At 43.3% G+C, this 19864-nt stretch overlaps 1 pseudogene; it reads left to right on the forward strand.

Annotated features, from left to right (window-relative positions):
* Positions 1-11722: 11722 nt before the first annotated feature.
* LOC121483396 lies at positions 11723-13987 on the forward strand (annotated as a pseudogene).
* Positions 13988-19864: the final 5877 nt, after the last annotated feature.

Here is a 19864-nt window from a genome sequence, read left to right on the forward strand (position 1 = left end):
GCAAATGAACTCCATACTTCATTACCTCAGTTGTAGGCACAAATATAAAGGCAATATGGCTTTTTCATTCAAAATCTGTTTTAGACTGAAACAAACAAACAAATCATGCTCTCCATTGGGAAAAGACGCCCAAGGAGGAGGAAAGGTACTGTCTCTACTCAAAAGTTGTGTGCTGTTACTGACAATGACACCTACATTTTGTTCCCCTTGGAGCCTGTTTTACTACCTCTGACCATTTTATGACTGTTTGGGTTTGTAGGCTGTCTAATATCTGTGCCCATGGCAAACCACTGGAGATCAAATGTGCAGAGGAAAGAGAATGTGGTTTATTGGATGCTAAACTGAACTGAAAGCCAGCAGGCTTCAGTTCTATTTCTGGCCTCTTTGGACAAATCATACCTTTCTTGACCTTGAGCAAGTCATTTACTATCACTCAACCCCAGATGGTACAATTAGGCATCAGTATAAGAAAACTCCAATGCCATGTTTTTTCTATAGCATAATTCATAAAGTAGAGAACAAATGTAAAATGCATTAATTGAAGAATGGCTCATTCAAAATGCTTCAAAGCCCCACTGCCTAATGGTACCATCAATGGTATAGCTAAAAACAAACTCCAGGAGAGCAGTGGCAACACATGGAAATTCTATCCTCAGGTGAGGTCTGAGGGACAGTGATGGGGAGAAAAAGAGCAACCCAGGACAAGGATGTGCTGTTTCTCTCCCTCCTTCCCATCCTTCCTTCTAGTTCTTCCTTCCGTAGTTTTATTGGAAAAGGAATGGGAATTGCTGAATGTTGCCGCACTGGGGACATCCACGGTGATGACACTACTGACGGGAGGAAGGTTCCACCTGAGTAAGGCAGGGGAACAATAATTAAGAGTTTTAGAGGTGAGAGGATGGGGGAATAGTCCATCAGCGGCACTTCTGATAGAGGTGTTGAAGTTTCAGAAGGGGAAGCCAACATGATTCCCAGAATATCTGGGGTTTTTATGCAACTAGGCTATAAAACAAGCTGCTCTTTGGGGGCAAACTTTATTTTCAAGTCTGAGGATGTGACTTTGAAAAACATGATGCCTGAGACATACATCTTCAGTTGGGTGAAGATAGCAGTAAAGCAGAATTTCTTTTCTTTCTTTTTAAAGATTTTATCTATCATCTATCTATCATCTATCTATCTATCTATCTATCTATCTTCTATCTATTTATCTATTTATTGAGAGGGAGAGCATAAGCAGGGGGAGAGGCAGAGGGAGAAGCAGACTGCACTGATCAGGGAGCCCGATGTGAGGCTCGATCCCAGGACCCTGGGATCATGACCTGAACCGAAGGCAGATGCTTAACTGACTGAGCCAACCAGGCACCCAGAATTTCTTTTATTCAAGATTGTTCTACCCCCAAAAAAAAGAAAAGAAAGAAATCTAAGGACGCATTTATATTGTATATTGAAGGATAGACCCGGTGATTATGATTCCTGTTCTATTTTATGGCATCAACTGAATTCAGTATGATAATAAAATAGTTTTGGAGCTTGAAAAGTGTTATTAGAACTGATCAAGGCAAGTAAACTGAGGCACAGAAAAAGGAAGTGAGTTGCCTGAGAATAATACTTAGTAAATATTGAGACGAGAAATCTAATCTTCTGAATCTTGTGTAGCGATGAATATTTCATTGCTTAGATTTGACATCATATGAATTGACAAGTTCCTAGAAGTAGTACCAATTTGAATGTTCTTTCTTTCCATAAGAGGTCCAATTGCTAAATGTGAAACCAGTTGCCGAAACCATAATTGATTTTAGTTGAATGTTCCTTAGTTTTCATTTTGGCTTCAATTTTTCCACTAGTGTGGCATCAGCTATTGATTATTATGGTTGTTATTATTACTCCTGACAGAATGAAGGGAGGAGAAAAATATTAAGAGACTAAAATGTGTTGTTCAACACAATCAGAATACCTTTTACAGAAATGTTTTGTTCTTTAACAAGGATTTTATTTACGTATTTGAGAGAGAGAGAGAGCACACATGAACAGGCATGGGAAGGGGCAGAGGGAAGGGGAGAAGCGTGCTCCCTACTGAGCAGGGAGTGCGACAAGGGGCTCTGAGACCCTGGGATCATAACCTGAGCTGAAGGTAGCCGCTTAATTGACTGAATCACCCAGGTGCCCCCACAGAAAAGTGTTAATAGGGAAAAAAATTACTGATTATTTACTTTCCTGCCTAAAGACAGCAGACAAAATATTTCCTTTTTGATTTTTTTAAAGTAACTCTATACCCAATGTGGAGCTGAAACTCATAACCTCGATACTGAGAGTCACACGGTCCACTGATGAAGCCAACTGGGTGCCCCCAATTAATCTTTTCTACAGCTATCTTTAAGTCTACAGCACTGCCAGGGCCACTTACTGGCCTATGCAGTGCCTCTGGAAAATTATAAAATGGCACTTCCTGTAGGCAGATAAACTGAAGAAGAAAAGAAAGAGTCCCCTCTCCTCACAGGCTTCTGGAAGCTCCTGTACCAGTGGGATTTCCCCACTTCCTGCCCACCCACCAACACCTTTGTGCAGGGTACAGCCTACAGGACCTTAAGCAAAGACGCTGGGCATTGTCTTCCTTATCCAAAAACTGTCACTCTGGGCAGCCCAGGTGGCTGGTTAGAGGTTTAGCGCTGCCATCAGCCCAGGGCCTGATCCTGGGGTCCGGGGATCGAGTTCCATGTCGGGCTCCCTGCGTGGAGCCTGCTTCTCCCTCTGCCTGTGCTTCTGCCTCTTTCTCTCTCTCCCTCTGTGTGTCTCATGAATAAATAAATAAAATCTTTAAAAAAAAAACAAAAAACAAAAACTGTCACTCTTGTTTGCATCTTTTTCATTAGTAATGAGTTAAAATTCAGCTGCGGAAAACGCTGAGTTTCCTCAGCTTGATTTCAGTATCAACAAGGATGGGAGGGGCACCTGGGTGGCTCAGCAGTTGAGCGTCTGCCTTCAGCTCAGGGCATGATCCCGGGGTCTTGGGATCGAGTCCCACATCAAGTTCCCTGCAGGGAGCCTGCTTCTCCCTCTGCCTATGTCTCTGCCTCTCTCTGTCTCATGAATAAAATCTTTCTAAAAAAAAATAAAAATTAAATAATTAAAAAGAACAAGGATGGGAACCCCAAACCTCTGTAGTCCTAGCAATAAGCATGGACTTGTACATTAGCAAACACACCGACCCATTCCCACCCATTTGTCCACTGCCCTGCCCACCTCTTCTCTCTAGCCAAATCCTACTGATACTTTAAAGCCTCCTCTTGGCTTCCATGTCGTCTTTGCTGACTCGTTCCAACCCTCACTGATATTTCTTCCTTACATCAACTAAGACTCCTTGTATGTTAAGGATTTGGCATTGATTAATGTGGCACGGACTGAAAAATTTTTTTGGTATCTTTCTTTATTGGAGTTCGATTTGCCAACATATAGTGTAACACCCAGGGCTCATCCCGTCAAATGCCCCCCTAAGTGCCCGTCACCCAGTTACCCCATCCCCCTGCCCACCTCCCCTTCCACTACCCCTTGTTCATTTCCATGGACTGACATTTGGTGAGAGGACCTAGCAATGCTTAAACCACCAGGCTGCTCGAAGATGACAATGGCATTCCTGCAGAAGTGGTTTCAGGGCAAGGTGCAAGTCCATCAGGAGGCTATCTAGCAGCTCATCTCTTTATTTTCAAAAGGGCTGAGCAGGGAGTGGAAGGAGCAACAATACTTCATGTGACTCCTGTTGATAGCTTGTCAAATATGTAAGTGTGTTTATTCTTTTCTACTGGTTTGTATTGTTGGTGCTAATGACTCTTTTGAGGTTGCTTTGAAGTAAAGCTTGTCTTTCTAAGAAGTAACAAAATTAAGAAGGGGACACCATTTTACTTCTCTTTCTATCCTAAAACCCGTTTCAAATCTTAACACTTTGAGGAAAAGCCAAATAAACCGAAGAAATAATAGTTGAAAAAACACATACTCATAAGATCCAGTGCCTAGCTAGGTGTGTGTGGGGAGTGGGGGTTAGGTTGGTGTACAATCCCTATATGAGGATGCCTTGTGGCTCTTACCTAGCTACATGCAACTGAACATAGCACTGTAAGACAACCCAGTTTGCTCAGAGCAGCCCTTAGGCTCTATGGAAGAGAAAGAGCCCACTTCCCTCAGTTACGCTATTCACACCAGAGTGAGCAACTTCTAAAGTCCATAATTATTTTGGGGGCATTTGAGTATATTCAATGTGAGACACATATTAGAACCTAGGGTGGTCTCTAATTGTTTTATACATGTTTGTCTTAAAATCCCCAGAAAGATTAAAAACTCATTCACTGAAGGCCAGGCCAATATCCACACCATTTCTTTTTTCTAACGGGCTTAACTGAGACAAATAGTAAGTGCTCAGTCAATAGGTGTATGATTTAATGTAAAAACAAATCTTGGGGCTCCTGGCCAGCTTAGTTGGTAGAGCATGTGACTCTTGATCTTGGGGTCATGAGTTCAAGCCCCAATTTGAGTGTAGAGCTTACTTAAAAGATAATAAGAATTTTAAAAAATAAATATTTTTGAAACTCAATATAACCTCATTTTATAGATATGATGATCATGGCATGGTATAGTCTATTCAAAGGAGGTAGAAAAGAGTTAAGAACTGGCAAAAGAGTTTAAACCATCAAGAGTAGTTCCACTGGATGAAAAAAGCATACCCTCAAACCTTCTAATTATAGACTGGGCTCTGTGAGTTAATGACATTTCTTTATAAGACATGTGATTTTTTTTTCTGTCTGGAAGCAACACACAGTCAGGAATTGAGACAAACATCAATAGAACAAAAGCTGTAGCTCAGCTGTTTGGAGGAAATCAATTCAAACAACTCATAATTTGCCGGGTGACACACCATGAAACATTAAGCTAAGTGGCGGCACCTGGCTTCAGAAGCGTGATCTCTAGGACAGCTACCAATTTATTCATGCTGAAAAGGAAAGTCTCCCCCTCCCCACCCCTTTCATGTAAAGCTTATAAACCAAAGTGAGAATGATATCAAAGGGCTCTTAAAAAAAAAAAAAAAAAGCTTCCCAACAGACAGTTATCTCTTTGTCAGGTTACTTCATCCCACTTTCCCAAACCAAGTGAACAATGAGCTTCACTAAGGAAATGCCTTGAGATCTATGAGCTGTGAGCAGAACTTAGGAGGTTCAGTATGGAAGGGAGGCATGCAGGTGGCAGAAAGTCGGTACAGTGGAAGTCTGGTTCATGACCTGGAGAAGTTGTCAGTGAGGACATTTTCATTAGTACCTGGGGTTGAAGAAAGGAAGCACCAGCACCTCTCTACCTTAAAAAGAGCAGACAGAGAAATGGACACTGGTTTATTATGATCAGTTACTCACTGCTTCAGAGAAATCAATGAAAGTGGAGTTCATGGAAGAGAAAAGGGGAGGGAAGGCTGGCCTAGGGTAGACTGAGAAAGATGGTCAAGCGGAGTACAGTTTGTGATAAAGCGAAGTATTAAGTGTCATAAAGAAACCCTGAGGAGTATTCACCATGACATCTTTGGCTACAAGTACGTGTTCAATAAAGACTTACAATATAGTGAGGGTAAGCTAGTTGACATGGCAGATAGAGAAGAGATGCAGTCACTTTTCTCAAAGAATAGATCATCTAATGGAGACAAGATTAACAGTGACCACTGAGTATGTGCTGTGTACCAAACAGTGCTTTATAGATGTTCTCTTCCAACATAATCTTCACAAACCTCCTCATGAAGTGGGTACTGTTATTGCCTCCACTGCACAGATGAGGAAACTTGAGTTCAAAAGAGGTTATACTTCTCATGCAAAATCATTCATCCAGTAAGTGACAGAGCCAAGAACTGAATCATGGTCTTACTCTAGAGTCTCTGCATTCGATCACTAGAGCCAACCATAAAGTGGGGATAAAAAGGTTGTTGACCACAGAATTGTTAGGAGAAAAAATGTGTTGACACATGAAAACAACAAGGAGAGTGATGGGCATGGAGCCAACGTTCCAAAATGGTCAGCTGTCATCATCTTTAATGTCAGCAGTGTTTCCTTACATCTTAATGCATAAACCCTTTTTACAATATCTTTGACAGGATCCCTGGATGGCTCAGCGGGTTTGTGCCTGCCTTTGGCCCAGGGCGCGATCCTGGAGTCCCGGGATCGAGTCCCGCATCAGGCTCCCGGCGTGGAGCCTGCTTCTCCCCCTGCCTGTGTCTCTGCCTCTCTCTCTCTCTCTCTATGTCTATCATAAATAAATAAAAATAAATCTTAAAAAAAAACCAATATCCTTGACAGAGAGTTCCCAGATCCTGACTATTCATCTCCCTAGGGGCAGGAAGCCCAGGACTTGAGCAAGCTGCTTCCTTGTGCAATAGCTCTTCTTGTTTAGAGGGATTTCCCTTGCTCGGCTGAAATAAACCTCCTATAACTTTTGCCTACTGGCCCTAGTTCTGCCATTGGGAATAACACAGAATACACGGGCACTCTCTTCCATTTGATCTGACAGATTAAATATGGGAAGAAGTAGAGAATCACTTAAGATTTTTGAGCTGGAGAGCAACACAAGGAAAGCCAAGTCTGAGGAAGATATTTCTGATGAGAATAAGTAGAGCTGGGTTGGGGAGCAGTGAGAATGGAGACAGGGGGACCAGTAAGGAGGATGTGGCAGTGATCAAATAACATGGACCAGGCCAAGAGCCGTGGCAGTGAGGATGGAGAAGCAGTACAGATAAAGGAAAAACTTTCATAGGAATATTTGACAGGGCTTGGGCATTGGCTGGATATGGGGTTGGAGGGATAAATAAAATCTCACTGATCATCCTAAGTTTTTCAATCTAGCTATTGAAAGGAGCCAAGTTTTTGTTTGTTTGTTTTTGTTTTTTGTTTTGTTTTGGTTTGGTTTGGTTTTGGTTTTGTTTGTTTGGGAGGTGGGATGCATTTGGAGGGTGCAAAGATGAGTTTGGGTTTGAGCTGACCGTTAGATAAACCAAAAAGATATCTAGTAGGTAGAGATTGGTGACTGGCAAGAGATATCTGGATAAGAGATATTAATTTTTTAAAAATATTTTTTTTATTTATTTTAGAGAGAGCGAGAGAGAGAGAGAGAGAGAGAAGAGAGGGAGAGTGAGCAGGGGGAGGGACAGAGGGAGAAGGAGAGGATCTCAAGCAGATTCCGCACTGAGCATGGAGCCTGACGTGGGGCTCAATCTCACGATTCTGAGACCATGACCTGAGCTAAAACCAAGAGCCAGATGCTTAATGGACTGAACTACCCAGGTGCCCAGGATACTAACCTTAAAGTCATCAGCCAGAAGGGTTAAATAGGTTAAACAAAGTGTTAATTCAGGACTTCCGATGGTAGGGTGAGAATCTGAACATGGTTCAGTAGGTAGGGTTGGCCCTGTGTGAACCCCTGAAGGATCTGGCATTCTGAAACCTCTGGCTGCCCTCCCACTCTTGGCTGTCCTTTTCTTTTCTTTTGTTGATTTTTTTTTAAAGTAGGCTCTATGCCCAACATGAGGCTTGAACTCATGACCCTGAGATCAAGAGGAGGCGCATGCTCTACTGACAGAGTCAGCGAGGCACACCTGTCCTTTTCTTTTGATGGTGCCTGCTTCCATACTATTTAGGTCTCTGATATTCATCTCCTTCCACTTGCCTTCCTATTAATGTTGTGATAAAGGCAAACTAATCTTAGTGGATCAAGGTGGTCATGTGGCAAGAACATAAACTAGTAGTGGAGAAACCTGGATTCTCATCTCAACTCAACCACTCCTCCTGAATCCCAGGAGGGCCCAATGGGTCCCTACAGCTCAAAAAAATCAATGTGTGTTCAACCTGCCTGCACTGAACACTGCCCCAGTCCACTGGCTCCATGCCATGAACCTGTTTGTAGATTCTCCACTCACCCAAAGGTGCAAAAGACAGTGCACAGCGTAATAGGTCTTGCTGGAAAGAAAGCAGTAGATTAATGTTTACTGGACAGTCTTGAAATACCAGTCTGGTCTTCAAATACAGTCTGATATAGATGTCCAAACACATGCCTTCTAGTACAACCGCTCATTTACCCTCTCTTGAACTCAGCTGCACAGGTCACTGCTGGAGCTAGGGGAGATATGGTAGGTAAAGCAAGCAGTTGCATTGAATAGACTTCTCATAGGGAAAACCTAGAGTTATTGGTTATATATAGTTTCTGTGTGAATATGCAGATAAATATAAAAATATCTGGAGGGTTAGAGATGGTCCCCTCTGGGGACCAGAATGAGATCAGAATGAAGGGGTGAGAATAAAGAGAGACACATTTCACACTAATTTGTTCAGTGTGTGAACTTTTACAATGAGAATATATTCCTGCATTACTTGTATAATATACAAAGTAACCAAAATGATCTTCATTTAAAAAGAGACAACTGTTCATTAAATCTGAGAAGCTGAAAAGTTTCACCATGATAAGTGATGCCATGTCTTAGGGTGCTTGCATTTTTTGCATGGTAGAAAACTTCCCCCTCTCTCTTCCCAAGATCACCAGCCTCCTGAGGCTCACGGCCACCTAGGAAACAGAATCAAGAAAAAGGGTGTTTAGGGGTGCCTGGGTGGCTCAGTGGTTGAGCATCTGCCTTCAGCTCAGGTAGTGACCCCAGAGTCCTGGGGTTGAATCCCGCATCAGGCTTCCCCGGGGAAGCCTGCTTCTCCCTCTGCCTATGTCTCTGTCTCTCATGATTTTTTTTAAAAGGTGTTTAAGGGATCCCTGGGTGGCGCAGTGGTTTGGCGCTTGCCTTTGGCCCTGGGCGGGATCCTGGAGACCCGGGATCGAGTCCCGCATCAGGCTCCCGGTGCATGGAGCCTGCTTCTCCCTCTGCCTATGTCTCTGCCTCTCTCTCTCTCTGTGTGACTATCATAAATAAATAAAAATTAAAAAAAAAAAAGGTGTTTAAAAAGAAGGCAAAGAAGAAATGGGGTGTTTCCAATGGTCTTCAGAAGGATAGCTGGTGGGCTACAGTCCGCAAAGTTTAGCCAAGCAGTGTGTCTGGCAGAAAACCAGAGAGGCCCCTTTCACCTCCTCCTATCAATTGACAAGCAAACAAGAGAAAATGTGGCTGGTGTGAATCCACTGCAGAGGTGGGGAGTTCTTTAGTGCCATAGTGACAATGCCCTGCTTCCCTAGATCTGGCACATTTCAGAAGAGCTGACGTGTTGATGCCTGCTAAAACATGATGTGGGAAGGAGAATGAACGTGGGCAAGCTCAGCTAGCCACTCAGAGGGAAATGATCTCATTTCCCCTGCTGGGCAACCCCCAGTTGATGGTAAATGGAATAAGACAGGGTAGCATTTAAATTCCATCATTATGGCTTTTTTCTTGAAAGCCACAAATTTACAGATGATGGCTTCTATTGTCTCTTGAGCTCTTTATCATAGCTGTAGCCAGAAAAGGAGAAAAATTCAGAAACACTGTTGGCCAGAATTTCATTCTCCTGCTTCTCTTTGCAGGGATAGCTCCACTTTTGTTGGTGGTGTTTTGTTTTGTTTTGTTTTGTTTTGTTTTGTTTTGTTTTCAAATGTACAGGGGCAGCCTTTGGCACTTGTTACAGTCTTATGTTCTGGCTGGTTGGAAGTCGTGAATATTGGAGCCTTTAATCCATAATCTCTCCCAGTACAATTTGTCTATGAGATTCCTTTCCTGTCCTGCCAGAGGGTAGTGGAGTTATAATTCATGATCCTGTGATCTTCAACATGGCTTCTGGCACAGTGAGTAAGTTCTTTGTTCTTTTAGGACAGAACTGTCACTCATCACTAAACAGCCTTTCATTTTTTTCCTGAACACTGACTCATAGAATCATAGATTCTCAGGGATGGAAGGAAGCCGAGAGGTCGTCTAATCCAACCCCTTATTAGTTGACTCCAGGCACTGCCTAGGCATGGTGAATTACTTCATGCCCCAAATAAGTAAGAGTTCGTGAAATAACAAGGGTGATTGGTGAGGGTCAGAGATGGAACACCTCCAAATGGCTTCTAAAGAGATGCATGCTAAAAGGTATGATGTAGGAAAAATGCATACTTAATAATATCTTTGTTTCTGTGAGAATTAATCAGGTACTAACCCAAATTCAAAATGGAGAGCCTCCTAAATATATAATAATAGTGATAATGAGGAGGAGGAGGATGATAATTAGAGTGATTAAAATCAGTCAAGATTTTTCTGAACACTTGCTACGTGTCTGGCACGGAGCTAAGTTAGTCGTGTGAATTATGCAATCACAAATCACTCCTATGAGCCTGATACTATCCTCCATTTCACAGATGAGGACACTAGGGCTTTAGGAAGGTTGGAGTAGTTTACCCAAGGTTCGATACTATCAAGTGGCAGATCAAATCCTGGAACCCCTCTAATCCATCCTCAAAAGAAGACAACAACTATAGAAAACAGTTACCTATCAGTCTCTGGCTGCCTGGCTAGTGAGGGGCTACTATGTTTCGTAGTCTTTTCCTTAGACCCCTTGAGATCCTTCTCAGTTTATAAACCCTCATTTGAGCTGAAGCAGAAATAGTTCTCACTTCTATCCCTTCACACAAAGGATGTTTTGGTTTCAGCCAAGAGCAAGAGAAATGCTTCCATGAGCTTTGGTTATCCTACTAATGCATTTGGAGCAGGTGATAGATTTAAAGAGATAATAAGAGCCTGTGGTCCTGGACAGCTGGCTTGAGAGGAATTAAAACCCTACTCTCCTCCAAAGAATAAGACTCTTTCGTACAAAACCTCTGCCCAGCTAGTCAGAATCCATCAATTCATCAAATAGAGCAAAGGTTTTATCTTAAAATGTGTCAAGGATAAGTTTTTCCATTAAGCTCATCTTCTTTTGAATATTGCATTTTAAAAAGCTAAGTTGCCGTGCTGCCGGGAAAAGGGAGTAAGAATGCCACAGAAGGGACATCTGGGTGGCTCAGGGGTTGAACGCCTGCCTTCGGACCAGGGCGTGATCCCGGGGTTCCGGGATCGAGTCCCGCATTGGGCTCCCTGCATTGGGCCTGCTTCTTCTCCCTCTGCCTGTGTCTCCGCCTCTATCTCTCTGTGTCTCTCATGAATAAATAAATAAAATCTTAAAAAAGAAAGAGAGAATGCCACAGAAAAGACCAGAATCATGGGTGACAAAGAACCCAAGCCTTCATCTCCCATCTATACTCCTAAATGCTCTTCCATGCTTTACTTTATCTGATTGTCGCAAATAGCGCTATGAAGTAAGCAAGACATATTTTAATTTCCTCATTTGGTGAGAAAGAAAGAACATAATTTAAGAGGATCAAAGTGGTCAAATGACAAAAGAAGATGGGACTAGGAGCTGGGAATCTTTTTATCTTGTTCTGTCCACATGGAATAGTTCTACATTGATGGCCACCATGTCTATAATTTCTTAATCATTATGAAATATCCCTAACAATTTTATTATTCTCCTTTGGTCTCAGAGATCTTGTATTAACAATGTCCTTATTCTTTGATCTTCATAGGAAATTAATATATGTCAAAATATATGTATATTTTATGTCTATGCTGAGATTTCCTGAATCTAATATTTGAAAATCCAATATGTGGTCATTGTCCTCACTGAAGGTTAGCACAGCAATAATCTCCAGTGAGTTTGTAAACAGAGAGGGAAAGCGAGAGGGAGACAGACATTGAGAGAACGAGAAGGAAGGAGAGAAAATGGCATCCATGGATTACAGCCAAGCTGCAGCTCAGCAAGGCTACAGTGCATGCTCCACCCAACCCACTCAAGGATACACACAAATCACCCAAGCATATGGGCAGCAAAGTTACGGAACGTATGGACAGCCCACTGATGTCAGCTAGCCCCAGGCTCAGACCACTGCGACCTATGGGCAGAGCGCCTATGCAACTTTTTTTTTTTTTTAATTCATGGGAGACACAGAGAAAGAGGCAGAGACATAGGCAGTGGAAGAAGAAGGCTCCCTGTGGGGAGCCTGACGTGGGGCTTGATCCTGGGATCACGCCTTGAGCCAAAGGCAGATGCTTAACCACTGAGCCACCCAGGTGCCCTGCCTATGCAACTTCTTATGGACAGCCTCCTGCTGGTTATACTACTCCAACTGCCCCCCAGGCATACCGTCAGCCTGTCCAGGAGTATGGCGCTGGTGCTTATGATACCACCACTGCTACGGTCACTACCACCCAGGCCTCCTATGCAGCTCAGTTTGCATAGGGCCCTCAGCCTGCTTACCCAGCCTATGGGCAGCAGCTGGCAGCCACCGCACCTGCAGGGCTACAGGATGGTAACAAACCCACTGAGACTAGTCAACCTCAATCTAGCACAGGGGGTCACAACCAGCTCAGCCCAGGATATAGACAGAGTAACTATAGTTATCCCCAGGTACCTGGGGGCTACCCCATGCAGCCAGTCTCTTATCCTAGGCACCACCATCTTATCCTCCTACCAGCTACTCCTCTCCACAGCCGACTAGTTATGATCAAAGCAGTTACTCTCAGCAGAACACCTACGGGCAGCCGAGCAGCCATGGTCAACAAAGCAGCTATGAGCAGCAGCTGCTCACTAGTTATCCCCCCAAACTGAATCCTACAGCCAGGCTCCAAGTCAATATAGCCAACAGAGCAGCAGCTACGGGCAAGAGTTCATTCTGACAGAACCACCCTAGTAGCCTGGCTGTTTATGGGCAGGAGTCTGGAGGATTTTCTTTTTTTATATATATATTTTATTTATTTATTCATGAGAGACACATACACACACACACAGAGAGAGAGAGAGAGAGAGAGAGAGAGGCAGAGACACAGGCAGAGGGAGAAGCAGGCTCCATGCAGGGAGCCTGACATGGGACTCGATCCCGGGTCTCCAGAATCAGGCCCTGGGCTGAAGGTGGCACTAAACCGCTGAGCCACCCGGGCTGCCCTGGAGGATTTTCCAGACCAGGAGAGAACCGGAGCATGAGTGGTCCTGTTGACCGGGGCAGGGGAGGAGGAGGATTTGATGGTGGAGGCATGAGCAGAGGTGGGCAGAGAGAAGGATACAGTGGAATGGGTAGCGCTGGAGAGCCAGGTGGCTTCAATAAGCCCGGTGGACCCGTGGATGGAGGACCAGATCTTGATCTCAGCCCATCTGTAGGTCCAGATGAAGACTCTGACAACAGTGCAATTATGGGCAAGGCGTAAATGACAACGTGACTCCAGGTGATCTGGCACATTTCTTTAAGCAGTGTGGAGTTGACAAGATGAGCAAGAGAACTTGGACAAGGAAACAGGAAAGCCCAGAGGTGATGCTACAGCGTCCTATGAAGACCCACCAACTGCCAAGCCTGCCATGGAGTGGTTTGATGGGAAAGATTTTCAAGGGAGCAAACTTAAGGTTTCTCTTGCTTGGAAGAAGCCTCCGATGAACAGCATGCAGGGTGGTGTGTTCCGCATGAGGGCAGAGGGATGCCACTGTCACTCCACGGAGGTCCAGGGGGCTCAGGAGGTCCTGGGGGCCCCATGGGTCACATGGGAGGCCATCGAGGAGACAGAGGTGGCTTTCTCCCAAGAAGGCCCTGGGGTTTCCCAGGGAACCCATCCAGCGGAGGAGATATCCAGCACTGAGCTGGGGACTGGCAGTGCCCCAATCCGGGGTGCGGAAACTAGAACTTCACCTGGAGAACAGAATGCAACCAGTGTAAGGCCCTGAAGCCTGAAAGCTTCCTTCTACCACCCTTTCTGCCCCAGGGCGGTTATCATAGCAGTGGTGGCCATGGCGGCATGTGGGGAGGAAGAGGTGGCCTCATGGACCATGGTGGTCCCAGTGGGATGTTCAGAGGTGGCTGTGGTAGAGGAAGACAGGGAAGCCCTGGTGGGTCCCGTGGACCTTTGATGAAACAGATGGGAGGAAGAAGAGGTGGACATGGAGGACCAGGAGAAATGGAGAAAGGCGAGCACCATCAGGGACTCAGAGACCCGCCCTACTAGACGCAGAGACCCCGCAGAGCTGCATTGGCTACCAGATTTATTTTTTAAACCAGAAAATGCTTCAAATGCATAATTTCATATTTATAATGTTGGCCACAATGTTATGATTATTCCTTGTCTTAGTATTTTTCACCATTTGTGAAGAAACATTAAAACAAGTTAAATGGTAGTGTGCCAAGTTTTTCTCCTTTTTTTAAAAGATGGTTATTTAGGACTAAACAATGGGAACCCCTTGTGAGCATGCTCAGTATCATTATGAAGAACCAAGATGGTCTCTAACTATAACAATGTTCATGGTTAAATAAAATTCCAAATGTTTATTAAAAAAATGAATCTGTAGGGACGCCTGGGTGGCTCAGTGGTTGAGTGTCTGCCTTCAGCCCAGGGTATGATCCCAGGGTCCCAGGATCGGGTCCCGTATGGGGTTCCCTGCAGGGAGCCTGCTTCTCCCTCTGCCTACATCTGCCTCTCTCTGTATGTGTTTCTCATGAATAAATAAATAAATCTTTAAAAAATGAATTTGTAAATGAGATTGTACATTTGGAAAGAAGAAGGGAAAAGAACTAATTGAACACTGACCACACACTGGTTATTTTACATTCATTATCTCATTTAATGTTCTCTTTTTAAAATTTTTTTTATTTATTTATGATAGTCACACACACAGAGAGAGAGGCAGAGACACAGGCAGAAGAAGAAGCAGGCTCCATGCACCGGGAACCCGACGTGGGACTCGATCCCGGGTCTCCAGGATCGCGCCCTGGGCCAAAGGCAGGCGCTAAACCGCTGCGCCACCCAGGGATCCCCTCATTTAATGTTCTCAATACCAAAACAGGAAAATGTCACTCTTGTCCTACTTTACATTTAGGAAATTGACTCTTGGAGATGTTAAATAACAGGACCTAGAGACCAAAGGTATCAAATGATTAAGCTAATAAGGGGAGGAACTGAAATGATCACCGTACATCTCTGATCTGTGTGCCTGTTAGACAACACAGTGTGTGAGTATGAAAAAGGGGTAAAGAGTCATTTGAACATTGGGTCTATATGCAACCGATGAAGCACCAAATGCTACTTCTGAAACTAATAATACAGTATGTGTTACCTAAATTGGTTTCAAATAAAAATTTTTTTAAAAGGATCCCTTTGCAGCAATAATTTGAGTTGGCATGTGTATGCACAAAATCACATATCAAAAACTCAAGGCCCACGAGAAATATTACTCTCTTATTCTTAAGGTTGCTGACCAGTTGTGGGGAGGGGGGGCACATTTTTGATATGCTAGGAAGTCCCTAGTGAGGACAGAAGCCATTAAATTAATCAGTAACTTGTTAAGAACAGAAGTGTCAACTGGGACACAGTTTATCAGTTTGTTGGCTGTGGTGATATTAGCCAGTTCGTGAACTTGAGCCCTGATGTTTATGATCTTTTGCCTTGTACTTGATTTGGAAATTTTATAGATGAAAAAATTAAAATAATGATGCGATGAATTGCTGTGTAATGACACACGAGCTATGTTTTCAAAATATCCAAGAGATAACAGCATATACAGACGGTCAGGTATCAACTGGGATCCTAACTCTGCAGCTTCCTGGCTGTGTGATCCTGGTCAAGATAGGATTCTCTGAGCCTTTGTCTGTTTGTCATTAAAATGAGGCAATTAGGGGTGCCTGGCTGGCTCAATCAGAGGAACATGCGATCATTGATCTCAGGGTCATGAGTTTGATCCCCCCATTGGGTGTAGAGACTACCAAAAACAAAAAAATCATGAGCTTTAAAAGAAACATAAAATGAGGACATTGGGTAGAGAGATTATCCTCCTCAATAAAAAGCTTAAAAAAATAGATAAATAAAATGAGGCCATCATACCTACCCCACAGGGTTGCTGTGGGTCTCTACCGAGTTTATTTATTTATTTATTTTTCTCTACCGAGTTTAAATATGCAAAACACCAACTCCTGTATTTGACACATAGCAAGAACTCAATATTTTATCAGTGTCCTTTGTCTTTCCCTTGAGAATCATTATTTAAAATTAATCTCCATACAGCCAGGACCTTTTCAGATTTGAAAAAACAAACCTGTTTACATATATTTAGTAGTAGTAGTAGTTTCATATTATTTCATCATTTCTGCTTTGTTAGGCAGCTGTAGTTCTGCCAGACGCTGTGCTGCTTTGTAGTCTACACAAAAATTGACTCACACAAAATGGATTCGTTTGTGGCTGACTTAATAAGATTTGCACAAAATTATTGCTGCATTTTAAATTTGTTTTTTATTTTTTTCTTTTCATTCTGTTTGGCAGAACTACCCAAATAGCACTTAGAGGACCAGAAATACATGGGAAAGTAAGTTCTCCAAGCAGACACTCAGAATTGCTTGGCAGACTTTACAACAACTGGCAAATGAACCTTCACACACTCTGATAATACTGCAGAGTTAAAGAAGCAACTGTATGTGCCTCCATGCAGCTGTCTAGTTTCCTAACGCATGTTCCTAAAATAAAAAAAATTTTCAAAAAATGAACCACACACATACTAATTGTCTTTTTCCTTCCAACAATCCAACTACTCAGCCTTCCTTCTTGAAGCCCATTTTCGTAAACACTATGTTGACCAAGAAGTGTCTGGAGATGTGAGGATGGAGAAAGCTTGTATTGTTTATTGAATATCAGAGGACGTTTCCTTCAAGCGACCTCAGGCATGTGTGAGTGCTATCATAAGAGCCACATTTTAAAGGGGTGAAGTCATCGCAGACGCTGCCTTAGAAGAGCGTACTGGTGCCAAAGACTATCCTCAACAGCATTTCCAGATTTGCTTTTTTAAAAATCCAGAGATTTTTTTTCTTAAACACATAAATCAAGCGTGAACACGGCAAAGGTTCAGCAGTTCACTTCCATGCATTGCTACCCTTCATCTTGGAACTCAATTTTTTAGCCAGGTTGCCGTTGAGGGCTAAAAGAAGGGAAAACAGAGCTGGGACGTGTGGGGGAGGAGACAGACAGGGCCAAGACTCCAATAAAGGGACAAGCTACACAAAGGTATAATAATCAGTGATCCTAAGCAAGAGAAAGCAGAGGAGAAAGAAAGTTACTTAAAATCAGAGGAATTAGAAGGCAAGAAAAGTTACTTAAAGTTGGTATACTGGAGAGCCAGGGTGGCTCAGTCAGTTGGGTGTCTGCCTTCGGCTCAGGTCATGGTCCCAGAGTCCTGGGATGGAGCCCTACATTGGGTCCCCCCCTCAGGGGGAATCTGCTTTTTCCCTCTGCCTCTGCCTGCCACTCCCCCTGCTTGTGCTCTCTCTCTTTGTCAAATAAATTTTAAAAATTGGTATACACCAAAGAAAAAAATATACATATAACTTCCATTTTACTGATGAATGTCCTATAGTCTAAAATTAGAATTCTATAAAGTCAAACAAAGAGCCACAGTTAATTTCCTGGGAGGCTCCAACTTTCAACTTGTATTAGCTCTAACAAAAAAAAAATTTCTTTGCAAATTCAGAAAGCAGCACACACACAAAAAATGAAATAATGTAAAAGCTCCTCCTAGGTGAGCATTGTAGCCTTGCACAAAGGGGAAATGAAAATCTTTTCATGCAAATGCCTTTCCCTCCAAATTCTATTAATCCTGACCTTTTAGGTTTTGTAAGGCATCAAATGTAGATTAAATAAAAGTCAAATCAGTGGGCATTGGATTTTAGAGAAAGGAAAGGCCAGTCAGGAATGCTTGTTATTGGCAAGAATTGTTCTTGTGACTATGGTGCTTAGTAATTGTTCAGCCAAGAAAGTGGGCATAAACTTTGTCTCCTACCACAAGGCCATGTGCCCACTTTTGTTCTCTAGGGACAAAAAAATCTCTACATATTAAATAGAAGAGAAGTATTTACCTTGGACTTTAGTGGGAGTCTGGCCAATAGAGACCTGTCCCTTTCTGGAAATATGAGCGATTCCCAGTGTGGAAAATACATAAACATACCCATAGGCATCACCGCCCCCTCGCTCTTCTTTTGTCTCCAAACCTAAGAGACTGACCACATGCCCTCTTCCTTTCACAGGCCCCCTGTTTGACACCTTGGCATTTCAGGTTTATCCTGGCAAAGCCCATATTTAATATTCTAGACAAAAATCAGAGAAAATTAGAGCTGGAAGTTTATATATATATATATAATATGGTGTATATATATACTTCAGCCAGTCGGCTACTGGCCTGAACCACTTATGTCCTCCCATCCCACGAAGGCTCATCCTTTAGATGATAGGCATCATTGTCACAATTAAAACTTTAATTGGCAAAATCAAAGTTCCTCCCTCTTTTCAGAAAAAGAAAAGTCTATTTTGTAAAGTTAGGTTGGATTCTACACAGTATTTGCGCCTTAGCTATAATCCAGCCAATTCCTTTTAGTGATCAGTCATGGAAATATATCATTCCAAGTCCTATTAGGCATTTAGAGGTGAATTGAAAATACTATTTCCTACGTGGTTTCACCTTTATTTCTTACGATTCTCTCTCCCGTACACATATACCTGAGATAGAGATTGGGACTATCGGAGGAAAAAAAAAGTGTCGGAGAGGCAGAAGGTGGCAACTGGGAGTTCTCTTGAGTTTTACTGCACATCAAGGATGTGAAACTGTTGGCTACAGTTACAATAAATTTCCCTTGATGCCAATCTTCCAGTGTCGGCATTTCCCCCGGGTTAAGAATGAGAGTTGGGATTGACCTGAACAGTGATGTAGAATGCATGATACTCAGGAAAGTTCAAAGTGGTTTCTGGGGATTAAAGAGTGGGAAAACACATGCACACAATTTAGGGTAAAACAAAATACAGTGATATTCTACCTATCCAAGTGTCCAGGATACAGCCTGGGACTGAAAGGCCTAGAATTTCTCTCAGGAGTAAAAAAGTGGGTTACCTGAAGCCCTTCGCAGTCATATGAGCACGTGGAAAGGAAAAGGCAGATTGGAAGGGACATAGCCAGGCACAACAGTGGAGGCTAAGAGTAGAAGAGGAAAAGGTGCAAATGCCAGGGTCCAAGCTTACCACATTTCTCTTCACTATGGAAGTGAGTGATGGCTAGTTAGCCCTCAAGGGCCCCGGGGTAGCACCATGTGCTGCACAGTGTGACCAGTACCTTGGGAATGCTGCTTGATGTCCCCTCAGGTATCATCCTTACCTGTGGGCAGCTAGCCTCCTGCTGTTGGGTGCGTTCCCTTCCATTGGCTCCAAGTTTCAAGGGACCATATGAACAGAAATACCTTCCCTTTGCCAAGGCCCATGCTCACTTTCAGGCAGTTTTGCATGACTGCCTTGCCCCATCAAAAATAGTTTAGGTCCTTTTTTTTTTCTTTTTGAAGATGTTATGTATTTATTTGACAGAGAGGGAGGGAGAAAGCACAGGCAGGTAGGAAAAGCAGGCAGAGGGAGAGGGAGAAGCAGACCCCCCACTGAGCAGGGAGCTCATCATGGGGCTGGATCCCAGGACCCCGGATCATGACCTAAGTGGAAGGCAGATGCTTAACCAACTAAGCTACCCGGCGCCCCAGGTTAGGTCCCTTCTTACATGTTCTCATCACACCTTGAAGTTTTATCAAAATTGTAGTTAAGTATTTGTGTCATTATTTCATTAACCTATAGGTTCATTCATTCGCCACGTGTTTATTGCTCATCTAGTATGAGCCAGATGCCACGCTAGGCCCTGGGGTCTGACAGTGAGCTGAACAGACCTGGGCTTTGCTCTCATGAAGCATCAGACACTGACTAATCGCACATTTCATTACTTAGGCACATTTACTTCACGACGTTTACTTTCATGACTTTAGGCATATTTACTTCTCCTTTATGAAACTATAAACACAACAAGGAAGGAAACTTTCTCAT

This window comes from Vulpes lagopus, chromosome X (assembly GCF_018345385.1).
Source record: "Vulpes lagopus strain Blue_001 chromosome X, ASM1834538v1, whole genome shotgun sequence".
In the NCBI taxonomy this organism is placed as follows: domain Eukaryota; kingdom Metazoa; phylum Chordata; class Mammalia; order Carnivora; family Canidae; genus Vulpes; species Vulpes lagopus.